The sequence below is a fragment of the Stegostoma tigrinum genome, chromosome 7 (genome assembly GCF_030684315.1).
Source record: "Stegostoma tigrinum isolate sSteTig4 chromosome 7, sSteTig4.hap1, whole genome shotgun sequence".
Lineage (NCBI taxonomy): Eukaryota > Metazoa > Chordata > Chondrichthyes > Orectolobiformes > Stegostomatidae > Stegostoma > Stegostoma tigrinum.
The window spans coordinates 73511244-73538648 of record NC_081360.1 but is presented as its reverse complement, the minus strand read 5'-3'; the positions used below and the strand labels follow the sequence as shown (position 1 = coordinate 73538648).

The window sequence follows — 27405 nt, the reverse complement described above, 5'->3', positions numbered from 1 at the left end:
CATGAGGTTACAGATTGTGCCAGAGTATATCCTGCTGCTGTTGCTGGCCCACAGTATGTCATGGACCCCCAGTCTGTAGTTGCAACATCTGTGTGAATTCTGTCCCACTTAGCACGGTGATAGTACCACACAACATGATGGAAGTTATTCTCAATGTGAAGGCGGGTCTTTGGCTCCACAAGGACTGTGTGATGGTCACTGTTACCAATACTGTCATGGACAGGTGCAACTGCAGCAGGCAGATTAGTAAGGATGAGGTCAAGTGTGTTTTTTCCCACCTGTTTGTTACCCACCACCTGCCACAGACACAGTCTAGCAACTAAGTCTTTTAGGACCTGACCAGCTCGATCAGTAGTACTACTGCCAAGCCACTCTTGGTGGTGGACATTGAAATCCCCCACCCAGAGTACATTTTGTGCCCTTGTCATCTGTTGTGTTTGATTCAAGTGTTGTTCAACATGGAAGAATACCGATCCATCAGCTGAGGAAGGATGGTGTATGTTAATCAGCAGGATGTTTCCTTGACCATGTTTAACCTGAAGCCATGCGACTTCACGGGGCCCAGAGTCAATGTTGAGGATTCCTAGAGCAACTCCCTCCTGACTGTGCCATCACCTCTGGTGGTTTTGTCTTGCTGGTGGGACAGGACATATCCAGGGATGGTGTTGGTGGTGTCTGGGGCATTTTCTGTAAGGTATGATTCTGTGAGCATGGCTATGCCAGGCTTTTGCTTAATTAGTCTCCCAATTTTGGCACTAACCCCCAGATGTTACTGAGGAGGACTTTGCATGGTTGACCGGGCTGTTTCTACTGTTGTCTTTTCCGGTGCCTAGGTCGATGCCAGGTGATCCGCCCAGTTTAATTTCTTTGAGACTTTGTCATGATTGGTACAGCTGAATGGCGTGCTAGGCCATTTCAGAGAGCAATTGAGCGTCAACTACATTGCTGTGGATCTGGAATCACATTTGGGCAGACCAGGTGAGGGTGGCAGATTTCATTCCCTGAAGGACATTAGTGAACTAAACACATTTTTCCAACAATTGGCAATATTTCATGGTGATCAGTAGATTCTTAATTCCAGATTTTTTAAATTATTGAAATCAAATCCCACCATTTGGACCCGGGTCCCCTGAACATTAGCTGGATTTCTGGATTGATGGTCTAGCAATAATGCCACTGGGCCATCGCCTAGCCCTCACTGAGTGAACGTGCCTCAGTTCATTGAATCATTTTGACTTCAGTGGTGCAAGCTGGCAACTAGCAACAACATTCCTGAACATTCCTTCATAAAGTGAAGAGAGGAAACACGGCTACAAAATCTGTTCTCACACCTGGACTTGAAACAGAGGGCTTGTACACGCATGTTTTATGCCAACAAATTTGTGAAGCATTGGGTATCTCGATTGGGCAGAGGTTACCTGGGAGGGGGAAGCTAATTCCAACCTGCAGGTTACTTCATGAGATGTGAATTCATGTATATAGACTTCTCACTGCCTCTAGGCCAGGGATCCCACCTGCTCCAAATGCGTGTGTTAACATCGCTGAAAAGGTTGATTGAAAACTATCTATTGGCTTCTTGCTGACAACAAGAACATTATTGTACTATCAAAGTAAGGAAGTCATTTCAACAATTTAACATAACATTAAGGATTTGATTTTGGACACTCACCTGTTTGACTCATCATACTTGCCATTATTCTTATACCCCAACTTAGGACAATTCCACTCTAGCTTTTTAATTTGGCCTTCAAGTATTGGCCCATCATTTCTTATAAGGGGAGAAAATTACATGACAGACTCTGAAGCAGAATTGTTTGCAGTTTTGATGGAAATCTGCTGTTCTTTTTGTACTGGCTGGTAGATGTTATAGGAGAGAAGGCTGCTATCAAATTATCTTTGGCACTATATTTGTGATTCACTAGGTGTACCATGAGCCCAGATACAGAAACAGGTATGAAGCAAGCTGGTCCCTCCCAAATGACACAAAGCTTCCTTGTTGCTGTTGTAGCTGTACCTATCCAGCTGTAGGGTGAGAGGGAAGGTGTGAATGGTCGGTACATGAACCACTGGTCCCCTTTTGTGGAATAAGCCAACAGAATATTGTGAGAGGTTGGCAATGGTGTCCAAGGGGACCTGGGTATCCCTGTTCATGAGTCAATGAAAGCTTGCATATATTTGCAATCATCAATGAGAAGGGCAAATAGTATGTTGGTATTCATTGCAAAGGGATTTGAGTCAGAAGTAAAAATGTTTTGTTGCAACTGTCGAGAGCCGTGGTGAGACAGCGCCTGAAGTATTGTGTACAGTTTTGGTCTCATTCTCTAAGGAAGCCCATGGAAAGAAGATCACCAAACTAATTCTAGGGATGACAGGATTGTTGAGAAAATTGAACCTGGATTTCCAAAAGTTTCAAAAACAGAAGAGAGGACATCTATTTGAAACCTACAAAATTCTCAAGTGGATATGACAGCATAGATGTGAATCTAATGTTTCCCCAACTGCTGAGTCTAGAACCAGGAGACATAATCTCAGGATAAGAGACAATAACTAAGGTGAAGAGCAATTTCTTCACTCAGGGTGTGGTGAACCTTCAGAATTCTGTACCACAGAAGGTGGTGGAAGCTCAATTATTGAGCAGGTTCAAGACAGAAATTGATATGCTTCTGGACACTAATGACACCATGAGATATGGATTTACTGTGGGAAGGCAGTGAGGTAAATGATCAGCCAATATATAAGGGAATGGACTCCTCTTGCTCCTATGTTCTCATGAAAAAGAGTCAGTGCAAAGGATACTAAATGGGTGTTTTCACATCTTACTGACAAAGAAGGCTTCAAGCTCTTATCACTTGTGGTCAGTGGAGAAGGCAGGTAATGAAGAATATAAGCAGGGGCTTTCTTTACTTGCAAAGATGATTCTGGAATAGTGACCCTTTTTAACGGGTCTAGTCCTGCCAGATCAGATGATAGGTGATTAAATGGATAGTGATACCGCAGTTGTGTGTCTCTTAGAATTGAAGATGAAGGGCATAGGAGGGAGAAATCAGATGGGAGAATAAACAACCAAAAAGCACTTGCTAATTGGACAGCCAGCATTAGAAACGCTTCATAGTCAGATATAGAGAGACAAGCAATTTTCACAAACATTGCCACTAGATGCTACTTTCCAGCAGCTGTCATATCAAATCTCACTTTTACCAGAGCAGGTATGAATAGTTACTGCCTTTCTTTGAAAGACCTCAGCAAGTAATAATAAGTTTTCGTTACAAACTAGCTGCTTTCAATGTCATATACTTCACACCTTAGCCTGATGGGATGAGAAATGTGACCTGTAAGTTGCCAGTTTAATGTCATCGCTCTTACTCTGCAGTGATAATGTAATCATGTTAAAGGGGCTTTGCCAAAGAAGCCACCTACTACCAGATTGAGTTCTCCTCCTAATGCTCTTGTTCCATACAATCATGGTCATTTTTGTCACAAATTCATTGTAGAGCAAGGGGAACTGAGTGTATAGTACTGAAGGACTTTGATGAAAATTACCCTTAAATGCGTACCTATGTCAGAAATTTGATTAAGCTGGAAACATACTTTAATAGAAGGGATCGGACTTTGATCAGAACAACAACTTAATATGCTGCATTTAATTGGAATACAGCATATTTGTTTGATTTCTCAAGGTAAGTGTACCTAATAAGGCATTTCAGATATATTTACAAAGTATAGTGGTGATATTGCTATTCCTGTTTGTCAATTCTCCTTATCCATTGCCATGATGTAATTATTTCAGTTGTAATGCAACTTCCAACAAACTAATCTGTGGACAGGATGTTATTCTGCTCACCACAAAAAACTTAGATAACAATGTCTCAAGAAAATATTCACAGCAGAATAAAACATACCATTGATAATTAAAGTTGTCCTTAACAATGCCCAAAATGCAAAGCAAGAAAATAGATGTCAGAATTTCGAAGATTCCACTGTCATAGCTTTAAAGTGATCCAGATAGCATAGTCATCTGGTGGTGTATTTTGTGACATAATTGCAAATTGAAGTTCTAACAACATGGCTCATTTGAATGCAGCAGTAACAGAAAAAAAAATCAGTTAACTTTTGTATTGACTACGTATCAGATTTATTGAGACACAAAATTTCACAGAGGCATAAGGGAAGCCTGATATCATTTGTGCCTTGGTGCACAGCAAGTATGTCAGTATAAAGCATAGAACAGTATTAACAGTTGGTATTAAAATGTGTAAGTTGTTTAATTTTAAATTGTGTAAAATGTAAATTAGCTCAGGAGTTAAAGGAATCTACAACTTCATTCACTCGTTCAATACTGAAGTTGAATTACAACTGAGATAACTGCCTCAAGGCAATGGATTAAGGAGAATAGATAGACCAGAACTGGTCACAGCAAACTACTCAGCCATTAGAACAACATTGAGCATAACACCACACAACACTGTCATGGCAACTTCTGCATGACATGTCCAATCTTTGACATGGACACCACCAACACATGTGAGAACGCCACCCACCACATGCATGGCAGATACTCATGTGACTTGGCCAACATTGTTTATCTCATATGCTGCAGGCAGGGATGCCCAAGGCATAGTACATTGGAAAAACTATGCAGACATTACAACAATGGATGAATGGACACTGTGCAACAATTGCCATACAGGATTGTTCACTCCAATTGGGGGAGCACTTCAGCCATCAAGGACATTCAGCCTTGGATCTCCGGCTAAAAGTCCTCCAAGGTGAACTTTGCAATACGCTACAAAGCAGAGTCACCGAGGAGACGCTGATAGTCAAGTCGGTACTCATGAGGATGGCTTCAACCAGGATCTTGGGTTCATGCCGCACTACAGGTGACCCCACCACACCATACACTCTCACACACTCACCAGCGAGCACACACACATACACACACACACACACACACACACACTTTCTCGTATGAGCACACTCACACACACATACTCTCACACTCATGCTCTTGTACACTTACACACACCCTCTCTCAAGCACACGAACACACACTTTTTCTCATACACACATACACAGGCTCTCTCTCTCCCCCCCCTCCCATGTACGCGTGTGCGCACACGCACGCGCATACACACACAGATACTCACTTTCTCTCCCGCACACACATACACAGACATACACAGGCACACAGACACACACACACACACACACACACACACACACACACACACACACACACACATAAATATTTGTCGTGAATTTGCATTTGCAGATACACTCTATTTTATTCAAAAAGCACTCAACTTGTAGACAGTCAATGTTGCATGTTATAAATTCGTACTTTGAAAATAAACCAGTCTGACTCCAAGTTAATGCATAGCCAGATTCTAAACAAGGCATCACACATAAAATGCATTGCCTGACCTGAGATGTCAGCTCTGGTATACTGATAATGCCTCAGTTATGTCACAGTGACTTGAAAGAAATTTTGGGATTTGCACATTAATCCTTTCTAACTGATTAAAGATTTAACAGCCGTCTTAGGTTTGTTCAATACATTCACATCAGTTCTATGATCTTTTACTCTTTTGCTTCTAAATTCGGATTCTGTTTCTGATGCCACCTCTCTCACTGACACCTGAAGAAGGAGTGAGCGAGACTCTGAAAGCTTGTGTTTTCAAATAAACTAGTTGGACTATAAACTGGTGTCATGTGATTTTTGACCTTGTGCACCCCAGTCCAACACTGACACTTCCACATCATGACCATTGCATAATAAAAGATAAGAAAAGAATTGTTTTTCATTTGGATAATGGGTTAAATGACATTTGCTTCTTTACAGATTCTCTTGTTGCAATTTTTTATAATACCTTCTCCTCAAATTAACAGTACTGTCTGACAGCATTTGATGCTGCTTCATAGAAGTACTGGTGAGAAGAGAATAATCAAAGCAGAATGAGTTTGATGTTAAGCTTTGTCCTCTGTAACAGGCAAGATTTTGTTCCCATAAAATGCACACTCTGATACCTGGGCTGAGAAATGACATTAATCCAATTTGAGATAATGGGAACTGCTGATGCTGGAGAATCCGAGATAACAAAGTGTGGGGCTGGATGAACACAGCAGGCCAATCACCATCTTAGGGGCACAAAAGCTGACGTTTTGGGCCTAGACCCTCCATCAGTCTAGACCCAAAACATCAGCTTTTGTGCTCCTAAAATGCTGCTTAGTCTGTTGTGTTTTTCCAGCTCCACACTCTTAATCCAATCTGAGATAGTTAGGCCTTTGATAACTAACCTGCCTTCTATTTTCAGTGACAAGTAGCTTTGGGCCTTAAAGTTACGGCTGTTTGAATGAATGAATGATCTTTTGTCACATATATCTTGAAGATAAAGTGAAAAGGTGTTTTGTCACTTTAATCCAGCACCATTTTGATTTACGAGAAGAATAAAAAGAAATTACTTAAATAAGAATTCATCTTCCATTCAAATTGGGTTCTCAGCATGACTTCGGGGCTTCTGCAAGGTGTCTGGAATGTGTTCTGGTCCTCAAGATGTCTCACTCTGGGAAGAACAATAACGATGCTAGTGCCCAAGCAGACCGAGCTCTGCTGCAGCCACTTTCCTAATATTGCCAAGAGTCCGGGCTCTGGGCTCCCACTCTAGGCAACACTACTGCTAAGAATCCAAGCCCAGGCCTACCACCGCAAGGAGCCCAAGCTCCAGGCCTACTGCCGGTTTGAGAAATAGGCTCAACAGATTTGTACTGCTGCATTATCCATGTTTCAAATAATTTAATTACCTTTGAATCAAGTTTTAATAAAATATTTTAAATACTAAAGACTTTAGATCAATTTTAAGACAAAATATCATTATTTCAGTCATTAAAATAATTTCCGACAATACCAATTTGTAATGAGCTGCCAATTTCAATACCTTATCAATTGGATTATACATTCAAATTATTTAATTCTGATGTTTAATTAGCAATTCTCTAATCCTAATTAGTTCTTCCGAATACCAGAAATATTAAGAGTTCATAATAAGACAAGGAAAACATATTGCCCGAGTGGCTATGTATCACAGCTATACTCTTATATATCATGATTCACAGCAATCAGAGATATTGTTCTTCCCTAGCTGTAAGAATGATATGAAATTTACTGTGCCTTCAAGTTCACAGGATGTCTCAAATGTATCGCTATATTCATTTTATAGATAAAATCAAGTCCCTCAAAATCATTTTGCCGGCACAAAACGTTTTAATAGCATACTGTCAAACCAAATAGAGCGCGGCCAATTCAACAGCAACACCATTAATAATAGCCACTGTTGAGGGTTCAGGGAGAAGGAATAGCGATGGGGTTGGGCACATAAGTGAGCCTTGGCAATCAGAGAGGTGAGCTCAACAGAGGCATTGTCAAAGCTACCAATTGCCTCCAGGTTGATTTTCTTCTGGCTGCATCCCCACAGAGTGGGGGCAGTTCCTACTCCGTTAAAACATGGGACAAAAAAATGGTCAGTAATGATTTGCTTCGATTGGCGGACCAGGGCTGGTTAGTGTGGGGTGCACGACGGGAGGGGATTGGGGTATGGTTTGTTTACTAAGCTATTGTTGTTCCTACAATTTGATTATCCCATAGTAGAATGAAGATAGCAGACCTGCCTTGTAATGTCTTCTACTAATATTTTACCAGCTCTCCCAACTCCAGGCAACCTTCTGAGGGCTGGTAAAATCCAGAATGTGTATTTCTCCATTTATTAAGACATCTGCCCTCAACTGAACTAAACAAGGAATTTTCATTTAAGACGAGTGAGTGCAATTACCTTTGCCATAATTTTGACAACAATATTTAAGCCATTGCTATTTCACAGGCTATAGATATTTTCCAGGCAAAGGCATTACAGCAATTATGAAATGATTAACCAGTTATTGTCTGAAGAAACATTGAGGAAATGTTTCCCCCCTCCCCGGGAATTGTCTTGTTTTTATATTTAAAGGGCATTCTTTCATTCACCTCTACAGGGAAAAGGAGCTTTGGCTAAATATCTCACTTTAAAAATACAGCATCTGCTCAATATTGTGTTAAAGTATCATCCCCTCCCTGTTCCAGTCCTCAAATATGGTGAGTACCTACAACTTTCTGATTAAAGTGCAAGTATTACCATTTAGCCACACTGACTCAAATTATGAATGTAAACATAGAAATTTACCATATAACATGTCTGCAGAAAGTGCAGGCAGGCATAATTTTATTAAAATATTATTTAGATTTCTTAGTATAACATACTTTATAGCATACAATCAATAATGCCATATGTATGTGAATGGGGCTAACTACAAAATTACGTAAAGAGTTAAATTCTGGTTAAACTACTGTAAAGCTGATGGAAGAGCCTTCAAATTAGGGTTTCACTCTTTTCCAGAGAGAATCAATCAATAATACACCGAATGTCATTGTAGTAATATACATGCCTTGTTACAAATATTATGTTTTGAATCTATGAGCTTTCAAACTTCTGTCTTAAATATATTGGGAGGAGATGTGAAATAGGTTAAAACTACGTTATGCGTAACACAAGAAATCATATTAGGAACAGTCAGTGGTTGCATTTTCTTCAAAATATTAATCCTGTGAAAGAATATTCCATGAATCATTATAAAGTAAAATAACTCCACATTTTTGAGTGGCAAATCAGGGTGCAACATACCTTTTAGAAGTTATTGCTAACTGATTTTCCTTGGATAAGCATATGGATAATGATGGGATAGTGTCGGGGGAGGGGCTTAGATTAGTTCACAAGTCGGCGCAACATCGAGGGCCGAAGGGCCTGTTCTGCGCTGTATTGTTCTATGCTCTATGACTTATTGTAATTACTATTAGAACTTAAGTTTAAATGCATTAAACACTAACATTGACAAAATTAGTTTCGTACATTTTGTTAAATTGAGAAAGTGCCAAAACTGGTAAAAAATTTTTTTAGCTTTAGCTTTGGATAATAAATTGAGACTTACACAAAGTGCTTGATAGATTTTCATCACCTGCAGTTGCCCCAAAATGTTTTGCTGGCCGGTCTTTTCCAAGTTTTCTTTATTGAGCTGATTCACAGCACAGAAATGGCCTACTTCAGCATCTCTGAAGCACGTTATCTAATCATTGATCCATTGGGAGCTCACTTTGATGGTTCACTTTTGAAGGATGGGTCTTCAAACAATCTCTAACAGCAATATGCTTCTTGGTGATAATCTCGGGCACTTCCTGGATCAGAAGACTGTCAGAATGCCAATAAGAAACCAATCTGGGCTGTGAAAAAGATCAGAAAAACAGTCAGACAAAAAATACCCCACATTTAAGAGGTTGAGATGATTTCTGATGTTCCAGTTCGATGCCTAATCTTGGAGAGAACAAGAAAATCAAATTAATAAGCAATGGCACCATTTTGGTTACAATCAAAATGGCTATTTTCATTTAATTACTTTTTTAAAATGCGAACTATGTGACATTCCATTGATAAATTGACTTAGCATTGACAACATCATGTGTAAAAATAGAATCCAGCCATCTGCAACGATAAACATCACTATCTTTTGCATGCATATAACTAAATATAACCAGCTTAATTTGGCAGCATTGTAAAAAATCAAAATGCTAACGCAATGAGAACATTTGCTATAAAAATAGAAGGTACTGGGAAACTCATGGGGTTTGAAAGTGGACAGAGAAACAAAGCTAACATTTCAGTTCTGAAATGAACCTTCTTCGTTGTTCCAAGTAATGATTTGTATTATTAATTTTTTGATTTCTGTGTACACCAGTTTCAGTAATATCATAGAATCCAGAAACACCTGCTTATTGGTAGACTGACCCCAAAACAAAATGCCAGCAAGAAAATATGTAATCTAAAACACTGATAGCCACTAGTAAATCATCAGTTAGTTTTGAAAACAGTTTCCAATGATAACTTTCATTCTTGACAATTGTTTCTTCTCTACAAGATGAGAAAACTAGCCTAGTAACTCTGTTGGCAGCCTGTTGAAAGTAGTCACACAATGAGTCAAACTTATTGAACACTTTAGCACTGGTAACATTTGGATGATTAGCTTTGTCTGCACCTTGTCTTCCTCAGCTGACTCCTCGAAAAGTACTACATGCGTAATTACTTCAACAGTGGTATTGTCGACTATTGGTGCGTCACAAGTTTCAACATTGTCAGCAGCAATAGCTGCAGTAGTCAAAAATCCTTCCTTTTCTAATTCAAATTTTGAGAAGAGTGCAGTATCAGCATCATCTTCCGTAACATCACAAGGTGAAAATCCATTCAAGCTGCTATCATTAGCTTCAAACAAAATTACACGCACAAAACAATTGCGGGTTATTTCTTACTTTATCACATTCTGGACTTTATTCAGGATGTTCATTACTTCAAGTAAGTCAACAATGAAGTTTTCACTGAATTCCAGGCAGAGGATGGACAAGCACCTTGTGGTTAAAGCATTTAAAATTACTAACTGTACATTGGTTGATTGGATGCGTAATCGAAGGGAGGCCCACTAGTCATATGTTTTTTTGGTCTTTTAACATGAGGATAGGCTGATTAATTATCCACAAGAGTAAGATCCTGGGTTTCTGGACCTATATATGGCAGTCAATTTCGTGAAGTAAAAATTGCGAATGTCATCTAGACATTTTTGCTTTGCAGTTTGCTTTGCTGCTAACGGGAACGTTGTTATGTTTTAAGCAGCACGGCTTTTACATGACAAGCCATGCTTTTCATTTCCATGCTCATTTGCAGCAACAAAAAATGGCAGTGGTTTTTTTGTTTACTTACCACTAAGTTATACAAATATAAGGGGCCCTTTCAATCCGTCATGGCTGATCTTTCCCTGGCCTCAATTCCTCTTTGGTGATAGATTCTCGCAGCCTTCAACTCCCTGATATTTCAATATTTAACTACCCTCTCTTTAAATACTTGCTGTGATCTAGCTTCCACAATTTAGTGATGCAGAGAATTCCAAACATTTGTACCAACTTGTAGAAGAAATTCCTTTTTAACTCAGTGTTAATTGAGTGTCCCCTTATTCTGTACCCCAGTTCAAGATTTCCCCACAAATGGAATCAAGTGCTGCATTTGTAGAAGTTACTTTTGTCTGGATTACGGATATCAGTGGGATTATATGCTTGAGTAAGCCCTTGAATAGGCTCATGTCAAACAGATTTGAAATGGCTAGGGATAAACCTTCCCTACAAAGCTTCTTATAGACGAGTTTATGTCATGATTTAAACCATGAAAACTACACTTAACTTGGACTAAAGTTGTTGACATTTATTTCAACCATGCCCATAAAAATCTTCTTTTGTTCATGTTACATTTGGTTTAGCTTCAGCTGTATAATTATATCAAGATAAGTACTTTCTCTAATCCTGCATTTTTTTGCAGCTGCATTTTTTTGTTTAATGTATTTCATTCTCCAGCCTCAGAAACTTTGGTAATTGTTTCAGTGTTCTTTGCCCAGTTATTTGTCTTTGAATTCAACGTGATTTTTATTTGTATGTTTTTCCTTTTACAATATGTCTTCAATGCTCTTTTGGGGTTTTGAGCTCTTAGAGGTTAAGTTTTATTTTTTCACCATGATTCGTCATTATTTTTCAACAATAGCCAAAACACATACTTCCTTAAACTGTAGCAGCCATGATCACATTGAATAGCGGAATGGACTTGATTCACATTGGATCACCCCGGCAATACAAGGAATGCAGATATGACACCCACAAAGCCATCAGAGAGGCCAAGAGGCAGTGCCAGACCATGTTAAATGCCAAAACCTACCAAACAGACTCTGCCGCCTATGGCAAGGCCGAAACAATTTTACAGGATACAAAATGGAGCAAAGCAAGATAACAGACAAAGATACATCGTTTCCTGATGTGGTCAATGCTTTCAATGCTCGGTTTGAGCAGAATACGAGCAGTGCAGTGACACCTGCCCCCGACTGCTCCAGATACACTTGTTCACTCTGCCACAGCTGCCGCATCAGACCAGTCTTCCCGGGAGTCAACTCAAGAAAAACGATGGGTCAAGCAGACAGAACCTGTGTTGACCAACTGGCAGAACCGACATCTTCAACGTCTCCCCACTGCAAGCCAAACTCCCCACCTGCTTCAAAAAGAGCTCTATCATCCCTGTACCTAAGAAAGCACATACAAAATGCCTTAATGACTGCCACCCAGTCACTCTGACCTCAATAAATGTGAAGTGCTTCAAGATGCTAATCATGGTCCACATAAACTGGAGTCTCCAAGCCTGCCTCAATCCCCTATACTTTGCATATCGACATAACAGGCCCACAGAGGATTTCATGTCCATGGCCCTGCACTCATTCCTGGAACATCTGGACAACAAAGAAACCGATGTCAGACTTCTGCTTATCAATTACAGCTCCGCCTTCAACACCATTATCAAAACTCTGTGATCTTGGTCTCGGCTCCATCCTCTGCAACTAGATCCTCAGCTTTCTGACCCATAGGCCACAATCAGTGAGATTTGATAACTGCACCACCTCTGCAATAACACTCAACACTGGAGACCCCCAAGGATGTGTCCTCAGCCCCCTACTGTATTCCCTGTACACTTATAATTGCCAAATTCTGAATGAATGCCATCTACAAGTTCACTGCTGACACCACTGTCTTGGGACAAGTTTCTGACAACAACAAGTCAGAATACAGAAGGGAGATAGAGGGCTTGGTGACATGGTGCAATGAAAACACTCTGTCTGTCACCATCAGCAAAACTAAAGAACTGATCATCGAGTTCCAAAAGGAAGGAGGAGAACCCATCCCCATCTACACCAACGGAGCTGAGGTTGACAGAGTGAAGAGCATCAAGATCCTCAAAGTTACAAAAACCAACAATTTGTCCTGGATTTCCCAAGTAGATGCGAAAGTCAAGAAGACACTACAAAGCCTCTTCTTCCTCAGGGAGCTCAGAAAATTTGACATTTCCATAATGACCCTCACCAACTTCTACAGATGCACCATTGAAAGCAAACTGTCCGGGTGCATAGCGGCCTGGTATGGCAACGGCCCTGCCCAGGGCCGTAGGAAACTACAGAAGGTTGTGTGAACAGCCCAAACCATCATGGAAGCCAACAACTGTCCATCCATGGACTCCATTTACATGGCTCACTGCAGCAGAAAGGTGGCCAACGTCATCAAAGACCCATCGCATCCCGGTAATGATCTCCTGCAACCTCTTCTGTCAGGCAGAAGCCTGAACATATGCACAAACAAGCTGAGGAACAGCTTCTTCCCAGCCATTATTAGACTAATGAATGGACTCTCTAGCCTCAAATAATGCTGATCTTGCCACCTTTGATCAGCCCTGTGCAATGTAATATAAATGTATCTGAATAGTCTTTTTGATTTGTACATTCTTGCTTACAATGATCTGCCTGTGCTGCTCATAAACAAAGCTTTTCACTGTACTACGGTAAACACAACAATAAATCAACCAATCGAAAGGCCATCTCCTTCTCCTATTGTCTATGTTTTTATGATGGAACTGGACTACTGCTACAGAGATCAAGAAACATCCATACCCTAACACCCAAGAAACAATCCCATACCAGGCTGCTAGACATCCCATAACACCTCTCACCAATGGCCATAAGGCTTTTGTCTCTTATGTTTTTAAGTGTGCTTATCTTTCCAAAGACCTACCTAAGTGACAATGTGGGCACACTGGAGGAACCATCATCCACACTGCCTCCTGGGCTGCCCCAGCAGCATGGACAAGAGCATCTTAGTGACCTTTACAAAGGCATCCAATGAATTCCAGACACCAACATCTCTACAGATGTTGGGTGAGGGAAAAATGTCATGTTGAAAGTTTGGTTTTCAAAAAATGTTTTATCAGTAGTTATTACATTTCATAAACTCTTGTGGTTCAACATTTATTTGTTTTTTTTTCTCTATATGTTTCACCTGTAGATGTTTAATAGCACCCTGTAGCATCATCCCTTCCCAGAAATAAGGCACAATGGTTGAAGATGAAAACCAAATATATTCTGTGAGAGCAGGGTAGCAATGTGTGTGCACGGAATCAATCAGCTCAGCTAACACCTTAGGACTCTCTCTCATCTCCTCCCTGTTAGGTTAGCTGTGTACCCAGGACCATACATCTCAAGCAGTTCACCACTGTGACAGTGACAGGGAAGTGCAACTGAGATAGTCAATGCTGCAGGGTGAGCAGGGTGTAGGGATCCTGCATGCATGTGTTGTCATAGTATCAAGTGTTACAGGACAATGTTGTTCCTATGTGAATGCCCAGTGACTATTTGCAGATGTATCACCCTCCCTCATAAGTTAGCTTGTTTACCCTATCCATTGGCCATTCTCCTCAACAATGTGCTCAGCCCATCATGTTTCAAGATAACAGCTCCTCTGCCAGTAGTTTTCAGCCTCATCATTGACATACACTGAGAACCACAGCATCAGGCCCTCCTTGCTATGTACCCATTACATCTAGCCCAGACTTCACACTTCTCAAGTCATCGCCCAAGTGACTACAATTGCTCACCTGCCCTGCTTCTAATCCCTTCAGACCTGCAAACAAAGATGACAGAGGTGACAGCGTGGCTGTGGCACATTCCCTCAAGAAACTTGACCTGACGGCATCAGCCCTCACCTGCCCATCTCCTGGCTGCTAGAGACACATAGAGACTGTGCACTTCCCTAGGCTGGCCCCAAAGGAGGTAAATAACTGACCACGATGTTTTCCGTGGAGCAGAGAGGCACAGCCCTCTGTGTGAAGCTGCCTCAACTGGATGCATGACTGTGACAAAACCTGGAACTGGTATGGAAGGCTGCCTTCGATAGACTGTGCTGGCCTCCCATAGACTTTACTGAGGACTACTCACCTAAGACTTTCAGACATGTTGCATTGCTTGCTGCAGATGCTGTGAGTATGGTGCAAACACTAGTGTACAGGTGCTAGACTATTATGCTACAATTAATTATGTTAAAAAGCATGCACTCTTGGCTGAGGATTGCTGCACAGCATGGCCACCTGCCTCATTGTGGGACTGTGCCAAATACCAGTGCAAGGCATGGCAGGGCAAGGCAAGGCATGCATGCTAGCAGGCACTCAGTGAAAGCATGCTGAGAAAGGAAGTGAACAACACTAATAGGTAGCCTGGTCCATGCCATGTATGGTAGCTATAATCGATTCAGCCATACACTGCTGAATGTGCCCTGGTAGGCCATCCTGTCATCCAGGACATGGTACATTTGGAAGATTCCAGGATGGTGGAGTGTCAATGTAGATGGGTACATGCAGCTAGTGCTGGTGGATCTTTCCATGCTCCGCAATTGTCCAGGAGCAAGATGGAGGTCCTTTGAAACAAGTGTTGAGTGAACCCACAAGAAATTTGATTGTGAGGTGCTTGGCTTTATTGGTCAACTGAAAGGCCTTCTTCCTATATTCTATTAACTGCAGTTTTGTTTGGTTTCCAGCTTTCAACAAAGAGAAAGAGATGACTTGTTTCTCTACTTACAATGCAGGGTACCTAGGGGTGTCCTCAGTGTGACCCTCACATCACATACTTTTGCCCACTAGTGCACAAAGACCAGGTTCAAATCTGTCTTTTAAACCCTGTTCTTCTGTATTCGGGAAAGGAAAGCACAAATGCATCTCTCAACTAGAGTTTGTACTTTTCTCACATCAGTTATGAGATAACTCACAGAAAATTACAAATCATTTTGCTGGGCATTTCTCCCTTTGAAATCCTTTTGCTTGAAGATTTCATATCACCATCAGATGTGATATTCTCGGATTGCCCGCAAGACTGAAGATAATCCACACAAGCTTTCTGAGCAGTCATTCAAGTATGTTGCTTATAGTTTACATTCTCAGCTAGAAATTTTAGGCTGTGATCTATCATCATGACAATGTCCAAATAGTCCTATAACCTTGTCTGGCCAAGAATGCTGTCCTCCCCCAGTTCCATCCCTGACTCCTTGACCTATCCATCTCCCCTCCACCTCTCTGCCCCTGTACCCATCTCCCATCTGCCTTCCCCTCTGTCTCCATTTATTTCAGAATCCCCTTCCCCTCTCCCATTTCTGAAGAAGGGACCAGATCCGAAACGTCAGCTTTCCTGCTCCTCTGATGTTGCTTGGCCTGCTGTGTTCATCCACATCCACACATTGTTATCTCAGATTCTCCAGCACGGCCGTTCCTACTAGCTCTAAGAGATTAAGTGAATTGCTCTCAATGTTGAAATCGGCCTGATCAGACTTCTCCCATGATTCTGTCTCATGTCCTGCCTTAGCCTACATCATTCAGATGCCTGTAAGATTCCACTCTTTGTTTCTATTTCCATTTCTAACTCATTTATGATACTACAAAGATGATTCCAAATTACTGTGTTCATTTTTTCTAACGAGGGAATGGTCATGACTCCAAACTTAATTGTATACAATTTGTCCACCAGTTTTTCCCTTTATGGTGTGCACAAACATGCTCATTAATATTGGTGTCATGTCAATTATTGTTCATGTAGATATGAACCTGTAAAGAACAATTTGATGTAAGTCACAAAATCTACACAAGCAAGCTGAAAATATTTTTTGATTTTCCCAATTAAGACACAACGCAAGTGTGAGCTATGTCCATATTATGTGCTTGCTGTGGATTTGTCTCTCAATTAAAATCAAATCTTCATCACAGAAAGGTAACCAAGATGGTCAGATGATTTTTTTTCTAATTCTAACTCAGCAACATCAATTATAATTAGTTTCTCATTAGTTTAACAGTTCATTTATTAGCTTGCAGACTAATTACAGCACATATTGATTTTGTGTAGTAAATTTTAAAAACATCTCTGAAATAGTAAGTGAATTACACAGGTCACAGTCTACATAACAAAGCAATATCTCAGAAAGTTTATTTGAATCTTTCTGGAAAGGAAAATGTGGATGCATATTGAATGTTGCTTGAAATTCTGTTTGATCTGCACATATGTATGCACAGCCTGTTTGTTACCTGTCCAGCATAGTCCCAACTGTTGTCCTTTCACACTATTGTGCAGCTTTAAAAAAATTGCTTCTATATCCCACAGTTTTTCAGAATGTCCCCAATAATGACTTTGTCAAGTTATACCACTTTAAATTAGAATTCTTTTCTGTGGGTGACCAATAGTAAGTTCCTTGATTTGCCATTTACGTTTAAATTTTCTGTCTCAATTTATAAATTACTGCCCACCTTCTTCCCAGATTCACCTCTATTTTCTCTACGAGCTGCTCATACGACCTAAAAATATCTACTGTATCAGTTGAGAAGTCCATAGAACTTCAGCAGTCAGCTGCCACCAACGGCTACTCACTGAAGTTATTCAGTTCATAGTACCCAGGGTAAACACAAGTTTTCAATAAAGTTTGTCTCCAATTTTCTTTCACAATTAATTATATTTAACTCATTTTAAAATGCACATGTATATTTATGTGACATTCTCCAGAGGCTGGTATATTTGGTTTCTGTTATACAGCACAAATAGGTATGTGTAACACCTCTCCAGAGAATTCAATAGTTTGTTCTTTCAATTGCTGTATAAATCTTTACTTAGTTACTTCCTCACTCTAAATTGCTTTCGATTATCGTTTAACCTCTCTTTGGGATGAAGTGCACTAGCACCAAAATTTAAAGATTACTAAATTTGCCAATTTTCCTTTGCCTGTGACACTTGGAGTCTGGGTTGTTCTTCATAGAGCAAAAAGGGTAGACAGATAATCATGATATTCTGCTATTATTACTTTAAATCCAATGGCAAACTAAGCCTATTTTGATCATCCTGTGTCAGGCTCACAGAGTATAGAGAATGCGCAGTTCCAAAATCACAAACTTTAACAATGGCTACCCCCGCCTTACTATTTTAAGACCAGGTATTGAGCTGGATAGATAGAAATTGGGCCTGCAGAGTCTGTCAAGTGTGAACAGAGTTAGGGAGACCTGCTTTGGGGATCTAGCACAATATCCACAATTTAAAAATGAAAATGAAAGATTCCTTTGGCCTTCAGTCTCCCACGCTTTTATCTCAATATCCATCCATATCAACTTACGGCATCTCATTTTTCTCCAGTCATGTCTCTTTATAGACTCCATGGCATGCCATGATGCTCAATCTACTATATCTACCATGCCAAACCATATCTCTCTACTTACCACAATAGCCCTTTATAGCTGCAACATCAACTAATTCTGGGTAATCCAAGGTAGAGGGTGGGAAAAAAATGTGGCTGTAACAGCTGCTCCTTTTTTCAGGTATTTTCAGTGTTGGAGCTGATTTCCTCGGTTTCTTGGGCAGTAATTACTGTTTTATAAGCTGTTGTATTGTTTTGGAACTTTGAGGAAAGAAGATCAAAACTACATTACTTTAAAAAGGAAGAATACAGACAAAAGCAGTGGCCACATGGGCAGTGGCCAAACAGAGGAAAGAACATGGATGTTGTCTGATCCAGCAGTAATCTGCACAGCTGCTGCCTTTGCTGTTTCATTTCAAGTATCTTTAGACATTGGAGTTTGGTCTAAGAAAAGTAAACAAACAGCAAAATAAACAGCTGGCCTTGGAGAAACCTGTGTGTGGGAGTTTACAGCAGGGGAGCAGCTCAGTGGCTTTTTAAAGTGTGACCTTACTGTTTTCCTTTTGTAAATCGACAATAGTAAGTAGTGTTTTCTTTTATTATATGTTGTTCTTGGGATCTGTCTCTTGATTAAACTTTAAAAATATAAAAACACAGGTACTAAGCTAGCCTGGAGCAATGTTTTTAGAGCAGTAAAACTGTTCGATTTTCTGGGTCTGTAGATTGTTAAAGTGCAATGATGGCATTTAGCACAGTGATCTGCTCTTCCTCTTAGATATGGGAGAGTTTCCATGTTATTGATGATTATGTCTGCAGGAAGTGTGTTTAGTCGTGTGTCCTATCGGATTGCATGGATCAGTTGGAACGGCATTTGGAGGCAATGAGGAATTTACAGATGTCAGGGGGTGTGATGGATGGCAGTTGCAGGGAGGGAGATAAACCAAATCATTCAGGTAGATGGGTGACCTCCACGAAAGGTAGGAGAGGGAGGTACATAGTGCAGGAGTTTCCTGTGGCTATCCTGACCTCAAACAAGTATACTGTTCTGAAAACTGTACCGGTTGATAGATTCTCAGGGGAATGTAGCACAGACAGCTAAGTTTCTAGTACCGAGACTGGCTCTAACACAACGAGGGGTGTGCCAGGTTCCAAGCGGTTGATTGTGATAGGGGATTCTCTAGTCAGAGGCACAGACAGACAATTCTGCAGCCAACAACAAGAAATCAGAATGGTGTGTTGCCTCCCTGGTGCCAGGATCAAAGATATTTTGGAGACTGTGCAGAATATTCTCAAAGGGGAGAGAGACTAGCAGGACGTTGCTGCACACATTGGAACTAACAACATGGGAAAAGAAAAGGATGAGATTCTGAGGAGAGAATATAACAAATTCAGCAGGAATTTGAAGAGTAGGGTCACTGAGAGCTGTAATATCTAGATTACTCCCAGTGCCATGAGCTGATCAGGGTAGGAATAGGAGATTAGAGCAGATGAATGAGTTGTTGAAGGACTGGTGTAGGGGAGAAGCATTCATATTTTCGGACCACTAGAATTTCTTCAGGGGTTGAAATGACCTGTACAAGAAGGACAGATTGCACTAGAATTGGAAGGCAACTAATATTCTGGCAGGGAGATTTGCTGGAACTGCTCTGGAGGACTTACACGTGTAAGGGGTGGAGGGGGTAGGTGGTTGGTGGTAGGGGGTGGGGTGAGTGTGGTGGGACCCAGAGAGATAGAGAGAAAGAGATCAGTCTGAGAATGTACAGTTGGAAAATGGAATAAGTCAAACAGACTTATAGGTAGAACAAAGCAGACAATGAGGTAGGGCTGATAAATTAAACTGCATTTCTTTCAATGCAAGACGCCTAACAGGTAAAGCAGATAAACTCAGGTCAAGGTCAGGAACATAGGACTGGGTTATCACAGTAATTACAGAGACATGGCTCAGGGATGGACAGGACTGGCAACTTAATGTTCCAAGTATAGATGTTATAGGAAGGATTGAAAGGGGGATTAAGAGAGGAGAGGATGTGGCATGTTTGATTAGGGATAATATTACAGCTGTATTTCGGGAGGATATTCTTGGGAATACATCCAGGCAAGTTATTTGGGTGGAACTGAGAAATAAGAAAGGAATGGTCACCTTATTGGGATTATACTATCAACACCCCACCACACCCCACACCCCCTAAATAGTCAGTGGAAATTGAGAAGCAAATTTGTAAGGAGATCTCGGTTATCTGTAAGAATAATAAGGTGGTTACGGTAGGGAATTTTCACTTTCCAAACATAGACTGGGACTGCCATAGTGTTAAGCACTTAGATGGAAAGGAACTTGTTAAGTGTGTTCAGGAATATTTTCTGATTCAGGATGTAGATGTACCTATTAGAGAAGGTGCAAAACTTGACCTATTTTGGAAAATAAAGCAGGGCAGGTGACAGCAGTGTCAGTGGGGGAGCACTTTAGGGCCAGTGACAATCATTCTATTAGTTTTAAAATAGTGATGGAAAAGGATACACCCAATCTAAAAGTTAAAGTTCTAAATTGGAGGAAGGCCAATTTTGACAGTAATAGGCAAGAACTTTCAAACGTTGACTGGGGGCAGATGTTCGCAGGCAAAGGGATGGCTGGAAAATGGGAAGCTTTCAAAAATGAGATAAAGAGAATCCAGAGTCTTGCTATATATTCTTGCTAGGGTGAAGGGCAAGTCTGGTAGGTGCAGGGAACGCTAGATGACTAGAGAAATTGAGGTTTTGGTCGAGAATAAGAAGGAAGCATGTGTCAGGTATGGACAGCAGAGATCGAGTGATTCCCTAGAACAGCATAAAGGCAGTAGAAGTCCACTTAAGAGAGAAATCAGGTGGGGAAATGGAAGGCATGAGATAGTTTTGGCAAACAGGCTTAAGGAGAATCCAAAGGGACTCCACAAATACATTGATGACAAAAGGTAACGAGGGAAAGAGTAGGACCCCTTAAAGATTAGCAAAGCCACCTATGTGTATAACCACAGGAGATGGGAAAGATACTAAATGAATATTTTGCATCAATGTTTACTGTGGAGAAGGATATAAAAGATAGAGAACATGGGGGAAGAAAATGACATCTTGAAAAATGCCCATATTACAGAGGAGGTGGTGTTGAATGTCATTAAATGTATAAAGGTGGATAAATCCCAAGGGACTGAACAGGTGTATCCGAGAATTCTGTTTGAAGCTAAGGAAGTGATTGCTGGGCCCCTTGCCGAGATTCTTGTTTCACTGATAGCCACAGGTGAGGTGCCGGTAGACTGGAGGTTGGCTAAAGTGGTGCCACTATTTAAGATAGATGGAAAGGAAAAACCAGGGAATGATAGATCAGTGGCCTGACATTAGTGGTGGACAAGTTGTTGGAGGGAATCCTAAGAGACAGGATTTACATATGTTTCGAAAGGCAAGGACTGATTAGAGATAGTCAGCATGGCTTTGTGCATGGGAAGTCATGTCTCACTAACTTCATTGAGTTTTTTGAAGAAGTAACAAAGAGGGTTGATGAGGACAGAGTGGTGGACATGATCTATATGGACTTCAGTAGAGTGTTTGACAAGGTCCCTCATGGTCGACTGGCAAACGAGGTTAGATCACATGGAATACAGGGAGAACTAGCTTTTGGATACAGATATAGTAGGAACTGCAGATGCTGGAGAAGCTGAGATAACAAGGTGTAGAGCTGGATAAACACAGCAGGCCAAGCAGCATCAGAGGAGCAGGAAGGCTGACGTTTCAGGCCTAGACCCTTCTTCAGAAATGGGGGAAAGTAATGGGGATCTGAAAAAAAAGGGAGAGAGAGAGGTGGACAGAAGATGGATAGAGGAAAAGGTAGGAGGAGAGGAGAAGACAAGGTCAAAGACGTGCAGATGGAGCTAGTAAAGGTGAGTGTCGGTAGGGAGGTAGGGAGGAGATAGGTTAGTCCGGGAGGATGGACAGGTCAAGGAGGTGGCATGAGGTTAGTAGGTAGGATATGGAATGGGTCTTCAGGTGGGAGGAGGGGATATGTGAGAGGAAGAACAGGTTAGGGAGGCGGGGACGAACTGGGCTGGTTTTGGGATGCGGTGGGGGGAGTGGAGATTTTGAAGCTGGTGAAGCCCACATTGATACAATTGGGCTGCAGGGTTCCCAAGCAGAATATGAGTTACTGTTCCTGCAACCTGTGGGTTACATCATTGTGGCACTGCAGGAGGCCCATGATGGACATGTCATCTGCAGAATGGGAGGGGGAGTTGAAAAGTTTCCCGGCTGGGAGGGGCAGTTGTTTATTGCGAACCGAGCATAGGTGTTCTGCAAAGCAGTCCCTAAGCCTCCGCTTGGTTTCCCTGATGCACAGGAGGCCACAACGGGAACAGTGGATGCAGTATACCACATAAGCAGATGTGCAGGTGAACATCTGCTTGATGTGGAAAGTCTTCTTGGGGCTTGGAATGGGGGTGAGGTGAGAGGTATAGGGGCAGGTGTAGCACTTCCTGAGGTTACAGGGAAAAGTACCGGGTGAGGTGGGGCTAGAGGGGAGTGTGGAGCAGACGAGGGAGTCACGGAGAGAGTGGTCCCTCCGGAAGGCAGACAAGGGTGGGGAGGGAAAAATGTCTATGGTGGTGGGGTCAGATTGCAGATGGCGGAAGTGTCGGAGGATGATGTGTTGGATCCGGAGGTTGGTGAGGTAGTACGTGAGGATGAGGGCGATTCTGTTTTGGTCGTTGTTGCGGGGATGGGGTGTGAGGGATGAGTTGCAGGAAATGCGGGAGACACGGCCGAGGGCGTTCTCAACCACTGAGGGGGGGGGAGTTGCGTTCCTTGGAAAACAAAGACATCTGAGATACATGGGAGTGGAGTGCCTCATTCTGGGAGCAGATGCAGCAGATATGAAGGAATTGCGAATAGAGGATGGCATTTTTGCAGGAAGATGTGAGGGAGAGGTGTATTCTAGGTAGCTGTGGGAGTCGGTGGGCTTGAAATGGATGTTGGTTTCCATGGACGTCCAGTCCCTATACACTTGCATTCCCCATACAGTTGGCCTAAAGGCCCTCCGCTTCTTCCTGTCCCACAAGCCTGACCTGTCCCCCTCCACCGACACCCTCATCTGCTTAGCTGAACTCATCCTCACACTCAACAACTTCTCTTTCAATTCCTCCTACATCCGACAGACAAAGGGGGTGGCCATGGGTAACTGCATGGGCCCAAACTATGCCTGCCTCTTTGTAGGTTACATGGAACAATCCCTCTTCCATACATACACTGGCCCTAAAACTCACGTCTTCCTCCGCTACATTGATGACTGTATCTGCACCACATCATGCACCCACGAGGAGCTCAAACAGTTCATCCACTTCACCAATACCTTCCACCCCAACCTTAAGTTCACCTGGACCATGTCTAATACCTTTCTCTCCTCCCTGGATCTCTTTGTCTCCATCTCCGGCAACCACCGAGAAACCAAGACATATTTCAAGCCCACCGACTCCTACAGTTACATAGAATATAGCTCCTCCCACCCACCTTCCTGCAAAAATGCCATCCCCTATTCCCAATTTCTTCACCTCCTCCACATCTGCTCCCAGAATGAGGCATTCCACTCCCATACATCCCAGATATCCTCGTTTTTCAAGGACCGCAAATTCCCCCCTCCGGGGTTGAGAACACTCTCGACCATGTCGCCCGCATTTCCCAGAACTCATCCCTCACACTCCCTACCTGCAACAAAAACCAAAACAGAATCGCCCTCATCCTCAAGTACCACCCGACCAACCTCCGGATCCAACACATCATCCTCCAACGCATCTGCTATCTGCAATCCGACCCCACCACCAAAGACAGTTTTCCATCCCCACCCTTGTCTACCTTCTGGACGGACTACTCTCTCCGTGACTCCCTTGTCCGCTTCACACTCCCCTCCAGCCCCACCTCACCCGGCACTTTCCCTGCAACTGCAGGAAGTGCTACACTTGCCCCCACACCTCCTCCTTCACCGCCGTCCCAGGCCCCAAGAAGACTTTCCACATCAAGCAGATGTTCACCTGCATCTGCATCTGCTGTTCCCGCTGTGACCTCCTCTACATCAGAGAAACCAAGCAGAGGCTTGGGAACTGCTTTGCAGAACACCTACGCTCCGTTCGCACTAAACAACTGCGCCTCCCAGTCGCGAACCATTTCAACTCCCCCTCCCATTCCACAGATGACATGTCCATCCTGGGTCTCCTGAAGTACCACAACAATGCAACCCAAAGGTTGCAGGAACAGTAACTCATATTCAGCTTGGGAACCCTGCAGCCCTATATCAATGTGGATTTCACCAGCTTCAAAATCTCCCTTTCCCCCACTGCATCCCAAAACCAGCCCAGCTCGTCCCCGCCTCCCTAACCTGCTCTTCCTCTCACCTATCCCCTCCTCCCACCTCAAAGTATTTGGTATGTTTGCCTTTATTGGTCAGTACAATGAGCATAGGAGTTGGGAGGTCATGTTGCGGCTGTGCAGCACACTGATTAGGCCGCTTTTGGAATACTGTGTGCGGTTCTGGTCTCCCTCCTACAGGAAGGATGTCATGAAACTTAAAAGGGTTCAGAAAAGATTTACGAGGATGTTGCTCAGGTTGGAGTGTTTGGGAGGGGTTGGATAGGCTGGGGCTATTTTCCCTGGAGCGTCAGAAGTTGAAGGGTGACCTTATTGAAGCTTGTAAAATCATGATGGGCATGGATAGGTTAAAGAGACAATGTCTTTATGCCCCGGGGTGGGGGAGTCCATAATTAGTGGGCATAGGCTTTAGATGAGAGGTGACAGATTTAAAAGGGACCTAAGGAGCAACTTTTTCACACAGAGGTTGGTGTTTGTATGGAATGAGCTGCCAGAGGAATTGGCAGAGGCTGGTACGATTACAACACTTAAAAGCCATCTCGATGCTGATACTGCAAATGGGACTAGATTGATTTAGAATATCAAGTCAGCATGGACGAGTTGGAGTGTTTCTGCTCTGTATATCCCTATGACTCTGAGTATCAAATGAATGCCAAGTCATGCCCACACCAGTGTTCCCTTTAATTTTCTTACTAACTATGTAGCCGTATGAGGCCCTGACAAGGACGTGATTGGTGTGCCAGCACTGGTTGTCATGCACAGAACATGACAGTAACTGGATAATTTGGAGGTAACATTGGCACACACCCACCACACTTTGCCCTTGCACCTGCAATACCAACTCATCAAGTACCCACCATGGACGATCCCATGGGAGAGAGGAAATTAAACAAGAATGCTGTGTAATAGTGTTCAAAGAATTGATTGAAAACTTAATTACATTGAGAAAATTCATGAAAGCTCATTTACTATATTTGTATTCCTTCAAAAAGATAATGCCTAATAACATTTTATTCAAGTGCAGCAAACATAAGAATCCAACACCATTTGTAACTATCATTCAAACTGCATAATAGAGGGGACCCAATTGTGCTAATAGATAGTTGTGAAATCTGTGATATGGAAGCACCCAAGGCATAGAAACCATCAGGCTTCTGTCAACAGACATTTTTCATATTCATTTGTGGAATGTGGGCATCGTTGGCTGGCTGGCACTTAAAGCCTAGTCCTGTTAAACCATTTCTTTTTTGTTTAGATGAGATCTCACGTCATTCTTCTGAACTCCAGTGAATATAATCCTAACTGATTAAACCTCTCTTGTTATGTCGGTCCCAAAACCCCAGGAATCAGTCTGGTAAACCTTCACTGCACTTCCTCTATAGCAAGACCATCCTTCCTCCGATACAGAGACCAAACCTACATGCAATATTCAAGGAGTAGTCTCACAAAGTCCCCATATAACTGCAGCAAACATCCCTGCTCCTTTAGTCAAATCCTCTCACTATGAACACCAACACATGATTTGTTTTCTTTACTGCCTGCTGCACCTGCATGTTTACCTTCAGTGACTGGTGTACAGGGCACCCAGGTCTCAATGCACATTTCCCCACTCAATTTCTAGCTGTTGAGGGTAATAACCTGCCTTCCTGTTTTTGCTTCCAAAGTAGATAATCTTGCATTATGTTGCATCTACTATGCATTTTCCCATTCACTCAACCTGTCCAAATTACAGTGAACCATTTCTGTCTCTTGCTCACAGCTTACTCTCCCACCCAGCTTTGTTGTCAATCTTGTAGATATTACGTTTGGTTTCCTCATCCAAATCACTAATACATTTTGTGAATAGCTGGGGTCCTAGCACTGATCCTTGTGGGATCCCACCAGTCACTGACTGCCATTCAGAAAAAGACCTCTTCATTGCAACTCTTTGTTTCCTGTCTACTGACCAGTTTTCTAACCATCTCAATATACCAAGTCCAATCGCATGCATTTTAACTTGACACACTAATCTCTTATGTAGGACTTTGTCCCCAAAAGACTTTTGAAGTCCATATAAACCACATCCATTGGGTCTTCCTATCAACTCTACAAGTCACACCTTCAAAGAATTCCAGTAGATTTGTCAAGCATAATTTGCCTTTCACAAATATCTGCTTACTTGACCTGATCCTGTAGCTATTTTCCAAATGCATAGCCATCAAATCTTTAATAATTGACCCTAACATTTGCCACAACCAATGTCAGGCTGATTGGCCTGTGATTCCTGCTTTTTTTTCTTTACTTCCATTCTTAAATAGAGGAGTTACTTTAGCCACACTCCAATCTGTAGCAACTGTTCCAAAGTCTACACAAAGCCTCTCCACTGATTGAAAATTCAGCCCTAAGTCTCCAGCCAGTCAAGTATGCAATTGAAATCTTTTTTTTAATAATAACTCAAGGAATGTGTGAGATTTGGTCAGAATGGCATTTATTGCCCACCTTGCATTACCATGGACGGGAGTTTTGGAGGGTGGTATTTTTTGCCCAGGCATCAGTGGGACACTTATGGCCTCTGATATTAACCCACACGCCAGTCATATAAGTGCTCTAAAGATTGCTTTTTAACTGGAGACGGGTAGCTGCCTTTCACTTAAGCAGACTACCTACATTAAATATGCCAGACCACTAATCAACTGGTAGTTTCACAGTTCAAACTGCACCGGGGAAAATAACTACTAGCAGTCCCAGTTTAAAAGTCCCTAGTTTCAGGAACAGGTAAGTGCAGGGGCGTCACGATGGGTGAGGAGATGAAGTCTCAGGAAGATGCAGGAGGAGAGAGGGACAATGAGGCCTTTGATTGCAGACTCTTCTGAATGAAGGAAGTGAGGGCATTGTTGCTAAATTTGCAGATGATA

At 42.1% G+C, this 27405-nt stretch overlaps 1 protein-coding gene across 3 annotated transcripts in view; it reads right to left on the bottom strand.

Moving 5' to 3' along the window:
• thsd7ba (thrombospondin, type I, domain containing 7Ba) overlaps nt 1–27405 on the bottom strand; it is a 922022-nt gene that overhangs the window by 832888 nt on the left and 61729 nt on the right. For all 3 annotated transcript variants that reach the window (XM_048535033.2, XM_048535035.2, XM_048535034.2), the window contains one exon: nt 9013–9301. The gene's annotated coding sequence lies outside the window, so the exon portion shown is untranslated. The remainder of the gene's footprint in view (nt 1–9012; nt 9302–27405) is intronic.